The following is a 7422-nucleotide window of genomic DNA, read 5'->3' on the forward strand; positions in this document are numbered from 1 at the left end:
AGACTTAGATGATGTGTTTGTAACTGACGTCTGGAATACAGCTTCATGAAAGACCCTGACCCTGAACCACCCAGTTAGATTACTCTTGGATTCTTGATCCTCAGAAACTCAACAAGGTAAACAATGTCTGCTGTTTTAAGCCACCAAGTTTTGGAAAAAAATTTTGTGCAGCAATAAGTAATGAATAATCATTTTTATAGTGTTGCCTTGGGCAGAATAAACCTAGTAGTTTTATTTATTCATTAGCTCACCAATCATTGGAGAATGCTCTACAAAATGCACTATGGAAGCCTTGGTCTCTTGGTGTCGTGGAACACAGGTGTGTAGGATTGATCTTGCTTAGGAGAGCCTAGAAATGGACAGATGCATCTAGAGGAAGGTGATTGCAGCAAATATTTTGTTGCTCCTCCTGTGCAGTTTCCTACACATTCATAACTTCTTACCTCTTTCCACCTAAGCAGGTTCTCTGACTGCAAGAACATACTCAGTTGAGTCTGGGGCAAGTTGGAAATGGAAGGGAGATAATGTCCCAGGAGAAACCAACAAGGAGAAGAAACTGCTCAATAATTTCCCGAGCTTCTCACCCAGAATCAGGCAACTCTGAGGTGTGTCCCTCACAGCCTTTCAGGGGTTCCTTATGGGACAGAACATGAGGTGTTCACAGTTGCAATTCTTTAATTCACATACGCTTTATTGATTTGCTGACTCATTTCTCCTCTCTTTCAAAGTGCTCCCTGGAATCACCTCCCACATTAATGATTTGTATCCAAATCCTTGTTCTGGGATGTGCATTGAGAGAACCCAAATTAGGAGAGGAATGAAGGTCTGAATGAGAATGGGTTTCTGAGAATGGAAGAGAAGAGATGGAGGTGAGAAAGCCTGCAAAGAGAGAAGCAACAGGACTTTGTAAGGCTTGCAGTAGGGAAGCCAATTCAGAGATATTCATGATGAAGCCACACATCTAGACTTTGAACCTGAGATTTGTGTGGGTGAAGTGACATTTCTAGGGTCTGACCGGGGGTGTAAATCCAGCACCTGGGTTTTTCCAGTACTGCACATTGTAGCTTTTGTTTCTCTGAGTCTTTCCAAAGCTACTGATGTGACTGAAACTGACATCCAGAGACCAAAAAGTTTAGGGACCTTCAGTTCATAAATGACAGGGACAGAACCCCACTTCATCTGTCGACTCCAGGCCACAGTTGCCACTGGCTCTTTTTGAGAATCTAAATAGACATTAGTTTATAAATTCAAAAGAAAGTGATTTGATACTTACTCTTTCTTTTTAGAATTCAAAAGTAGAAATTGGGGGCTGGGGATATAGCTCAGTTGGTAGAGTGCTTGCCTCGCAAGCACAAAGCCCTGGGTTCGATCCCCAGCACCGCCAAAAAAAAAAAAAAAAAAAAGTAGAAACCAACATTATTACATGTGAGAATGGATTTCAAAACAAATAGCATATTTACTCATTCATTAATTTATTTAATGACTATGATAATCAAATACTTCACTGGGGAGTCCAAACGAGAAGTGTTTCCAATCTCTCCCAAGTTCAAGAAGAGAAATTTTTAAAGTCAGAAATGCTGAGGTACTGGCAGAGTGTTACTCCTACACAAAACACTAAAAGGAACACACACACACACAGTGTTTTATTCAACAAACAGGCAGTGTATCACCCAATGTGCTTTTTATGATCTTTAAAGTATGAATATTCTCTTATGGCATCACTAATGGGCAGGAAGAAAATTTCTTTGTGATTAATTAGGGCTTGACTTTTAAAGTTTTTAAAGTAAGGGTAACAAGTGGTTATGAATAAAATGTAAAGCTCATTTCATAAAAAGGTAGTTGTCCATGTGGCATGATCCAAGAGGCCTGGGGAGACCACACTGGCTTAAAATATCACTTCTTCATCAAGATGCATGAGTATCCAGCATTAGAGATGGATTTCCTCTGGAGCCGGAGGGCACTGAGGTCTCCCAGGTCTTCCTATTAAGGTACCCACCTTAAACCTTATTGCCCACACTTAGTCAGGGATTAGGTGGCAGCTAATTTTAGGCAAAGTTCTCTAGGGACTAAGTGAAGATGTGATGGCAGAGGTAGGGATGGATAGTGAGAGGCTGATGTGGTCATGAAAAGGGATATCAGGGGTCAGAACCCAAACTCACCTACTTTACCTGGAACTGGCTACATGAAGGAATCAAGACTGATGTTTCATTTTAAATCAGTTGCCGTGCAATCTGTTGTTCAGTTAACAGTGCTGTCAAGAAGTCCAGGTCTCCCGGAACATAATATTGGTACACTGTATATGGTGTATACTTGTTCCATGTTCACAAGATCATTCTCTGGTAAAAAGTACTTCTTGCACCAAGCTTCCTCCTCACTGGATTTAGGAACCTTGCTATCACTCAATGATGTATTAGTTATTTATCGTTAATTTTCTGTCTATCTTTACAGAATGATTTCAACTGGAGCACTGGTGTATATATTTATAGCATGTTTCATACTTATGTATCAATTGTTAAAGTAGCCTTCTGCTTTTGGTGCTTCTGTTTTTTTACTTAAGGTAGTAAGGTCAACTTTTCTTTTTTTGGGGGGTACCTGGGTACCAGGTTGAACTCAGGGACCCTCGACCACTGAGCCACATTCCCTAGTCCTATTTTGTATTTTATTTTGAGACAGTGTCTCACTGAATTGCTTAGTGCCTTGCTTTTGCTGAGGCTGGCTTTGAACTTGCAATCCTCCTGCCTCAGCCTCCTGAGCTGCTGGGATTACAGGTGTGCACCACTGCACCCAGCTCAATTTTTCATTTAAATAATATTTAAGTAAAATAAGCAACTAGATTTAAAGACACATTTTAAATCCAAACTAGCTAAGTGGTAAAGATGGTAGGCAAATGATTGAAATTTGGTGGAGTGAAAAAAATAATCTTGAAACTCATTTTGGGAGGAAAGAACTTTAAACAACATTTTCTCCAAACTGAACTGAATGTCATGAATTTTTTTTTTAACCCTGAACACATTTCAGTACATTCAGATTTTCTTTGTGGGGAGGAATTTATATGAAATGAGTTACATTGGATCCTTCAGACTGAATGGATAGAAATTTTGGAGTCCAGAAAAACTGAGTTTCAATTCTGGTTTCTTCACCTACTGATATGAGATCTTGTTGTCACTTGGATCTCAGTGTTATCATCTCTAAAATGGGTTAACAGTACATTCCATGAAGATTTCTTGTGAGAAATAAATGAGGAAACTTTTGCAAATACTTAGCACATTGCAGTTACTTAATAATATAATATATTTAGCACATAGCAGGTATGTTCTCCTCATCTGGTCTTTGCCAGGGGCCATAGGGTTGTCGCCATTTGACACAGCTATCCTGCAAACAGTTTTAACCAGCATTGCACACTTCTTGTGCTTTTTACTTTTAACGACTTTTTAAAAGAACTAATTTCCTCAGTTGATACAATATGTGCATATCCAAGAGAGAGGCAGTTGTTGGAAGTCTGGATGTTGCAAGATAAACTGACCCAACATCCCACAGAGCAGCGCCCCCTTGTGGAACATTGCCTGTCTAGAGCCCAAACATGAACAAAATAGCCCTTACATACTTCTGATGGTCCTGTTGTCCATTTGTCCTAGGTGTTTTTGAAAAGTGCAGGACTAGAACCATATTAAAACATAGAGAAAATGTCCACCTTCTTGTTTTTGCCTATTGACATACTTGCTTTGAATTTCCTTTGTCACAGAAAGTGCTGACCATGAGACCAGATAACGTGGGAGTTTGTTCTTAGAAGGGCTGAGGGTCTAACGCCACTGATTGCACTATCTTTTGATCAAAGTCTTTGGTCACTGGAATGTAACCTTCTGACCACTGGCTGAAGAGGGTCAGTGCAACCATGCATCAAATGCTTATTTGATGAGCTCAAATGGAAGGAACTGGCACCATACAGGTGTGCTGTGGCATTCTACATTGACCTATGATGCTCTAGCTAAATGGCTTCATTTCAAAGTTCCTTTGAAGAGACAGTGAAGGACCATCACAAGGGATATGATCCAGAAAATATACATCATAGGCATTGGATTTTGTCAGCAATGATAATAATTAATATCTTTTATATTTTATATTTTATTTATAAGTTCTTTTTAGATACACATGACAGAATGTATTTTGACATATTTATACAAACATGGAGTACATTTTATTCTAATTGGGATCCAAGTCTTGTGGTTGTACATGATGTGGAGATCCATTGTGGTGTGTTTGTATATGTACCTAGGAAAGTTGTGTCAGATTCATTCCACTGTCTTTCCTATTTCCTGTCCCCTAAAATCAAACTGATCACTTAAAAAATCAACTTTTATCCAATTATATTTTTCCAAGAGAGAGGCTAAAACCCAATATTATCACTATTATAATTTTATTATGAAAATTTTCAAACATATAGCCAATATGAAAAGTTTCTACAATCAACTTTGTTATTCCTACCACTAGATTCTGTCATTATTACATTTCACTGTCCTTGATCCATCTTGTATATATTGACCTATTCAAAGAATATGGTGATTTATTTTCTATAACAATCATGAGTTGATTTTGACTTCTGAGAGGTTTATTTTTTGCACCAAGTTACTATTACACTATACAAAAGTTTCAGTTTTCCCATCACCATTTGTTGAAGAGGCTATCTTTCCTTCAATGTATGTTTTTGACACCTTTTTCTAGTATGAGATAATTGTATTTATGTGGGTTTGTCTCTGTGTCTTCTATTTTGTACCATTGTTCTACCTGTATTTTGGTGCCAATACCATGCCATTTTTGTTACTATTGCTCTGTAGTATAGTTTAAGGTCTGGTATTGTGATGCCTCCTGCTTCATTCTTCTTGCTAAGGATTGCTTTGTTTATTCTGGGTCTCTTATTTTTCCAAGTGGATTTCATAATTACTTTCTCTGTTTCCATGAGGAAAGACACTGGGGTTTTAATTCGAATTGTACTAAATATGTATAATGTTTTTGGTAGTATGGCCATTTTGAATATATTAATTCTGCTTATTGAAGAACATGGGAGATCTTTCCATCTTCTAAGGTCTTCTTTAATTTTTTCATTTTTTAGTGATAATGTGAAGAGAGTGCCTACAGAGTGGGAGAAAATCTTTATCATATGCACATCAGATAGAGCACTAATCTCCAGGATATATAAAGAATTAAACAAACTTAACACCAAAACAACCCAAACAAACAAATAACCTAGTCTATAAATGGGCTAAGGAACTAAGCAGACACTTCACAGAAGAAGAAATATAATCAATCAACAAATATACGAAAAAAAATTTTCAACATCTCCAGTAATTAGAGAAATGCAAATCAAAACTACTCTAAGATATCATCTTACTCTAGTCAGAATGGCAATGATCAAGAATATAAGCAACAATAAATGTTGGTGAGAATGTGGGGGAAAAGGTGCAAGCATACATTGCTGGTGGGAATGCAAATTAGTGCAACCACTCTGGAAAGCAGTATGGAGATTCCTTAGACAACTAGAAATGGAACCACCATTTGACCCAGCTATCCCTCTCCTCAGTCTATACCTAAAAGACTTAAAATCAGCATACTACAGTGATGCAGCCACATCAATGATATAGTACCTCAATTCACAATAGCTAAGCTATGGAAACAACCTAGATGCCCTTTAATACATGAATGGATAAAGAAACTGAGGCATATATACATAATGGAATAATACCGAGCCTTAAAGGAGAATAAAATTATGACATTTACTGGTAAATGTATGGAGTTGGAGAATATCATGCTAAGCAAAATTAGCCAATCCCATAAAACCAAAGGCCCAATGTTTCCTCTGATATGTGGATACTGATTCATAATTGTGGGGGGGGGGCAAGGGAATGATGGCAGAACTCTGGATTGGGCAGAGGGGTGAGGGGAGGGAAGGGGGCATGGGAGTGGGAAAGACAGGGAATGAGATTGACATAATTAACCTAGGTACTTCTATGATTGCACCAATTGTATAAACTCTACATCATGTAAACCAGGGAAATATAGTTGTGCTCCATTCATGTACAATGAATCAAAATGCAGTCATGTATAACTAATTAGAACAAATAAAAATAAAAATAAATAATTTTTAAAGAAAGGGCTTTGGATATGACTCAAAAGTTAAGTGCCCCTGGGTTCAATTCCCAGTACCAAAAAAAAAAAAAAAAAAAAAAAAGAATGTTTCATTTTATTCCTAATTTGGCACATGACTTAATAAGAATATAAATGCAGAATTTGTAAAATTTTTTTCCTCTGAGCTAAAAAAAATTCCTTTTGACTTTGTCACATCTTATGTAATCCAGGAATAAACCTCTTAGTCTGAAAAAAAAAAAAAACCATCCATAATAATTTGAGATTATCTGATTACATGTATACTTGATAATAAAATAAATACAGAATAAATAATTCTGAAGAAAAAAATCACACAATCTGTCTCATCAGAAATCCTGATTTTAAATAGACTACAATTAACTTCCTGAAAATGGAAGTGGAAGAGCAGTCTGTCTCTTGCTTGGTCCAGGGACTCATTCCATGGGTATGCTTAATTTGTAAAACGTTTGTCAAACTGTAGATTCAATAAACAATTTTATAAATCAATAATAAAAACGAAACTGTGCAGCAATTTTGTATTTTGGGTGCAATATGCTCATCTCCTTAGGTCACATCCTACTCACTCAATGGGCCCTGACAATCTAGCATCCCCCTTCCCTGGCTAGTGGTCCCTCTGAGCCCATTGTCTACATGGAGGGACATCTGGGACTTTTGTAAAAGTTCATGTGCCATTTGGGGCTAATTTCTGTTTGTCCAGGTTTCACTACTGATGGCACTAAGAATTTAAATTCCTTTGGAGATGAATTGAAATTTATCTCAGAAACTCTTCTGGGAAGTCCTATTAGAGGGGTGCAGTGAGGAGTGGGTTTGAAATCAGGGAGACCCGGTTAGCACTAAGGACACAATGTGTGTTTATATCTCACCTCTCCTCTCCATTACCTCCTGCCTTTGCTCACAGTGTCCTGAGCTTAACATCACAGTGGCATGCTCGAGTTTATTCCAATTATTCTGAGAACTAGAAGGGTGTGACTGATCAGATCAGGTGGCAACATTGGAAGCTAAGACAATTGATCACAGGTATAGGAAATAAAAGAGGGGCACTGTACAAATTTACCGTTCCTGTTTCTACAGGAACAATATTATTTTGACTTTGGACTTTTTTTTTTTTTTTTTTTTTTTTTTTTTGCATATTCTCCTTGACGTGGCTGGTAAAAGAAATCTCCCATGCAACATGAGATTTATAAAAACACAAGATGTGATTTCAGGCTCTGAGTTAGAAACAGAAGCTGGGAAATTTCATCTTCCCTTGTGCTCTTTCAGGAT

Source organism: Sciurus carolinensis, chromosome 2 (assembly GCF_902686445.1).
Source record: "Sciurus carolinensis chromosome 2, mSciCar1.2, whole genome shotgun sequence".
NCBI classification, from domain to species: domain Eukaryota; kingdom Metazoa; phylum Chordata; class Mammalia; order Rodentia; family Sciuridae; genus Sciurus; species Sciurus carolinensis.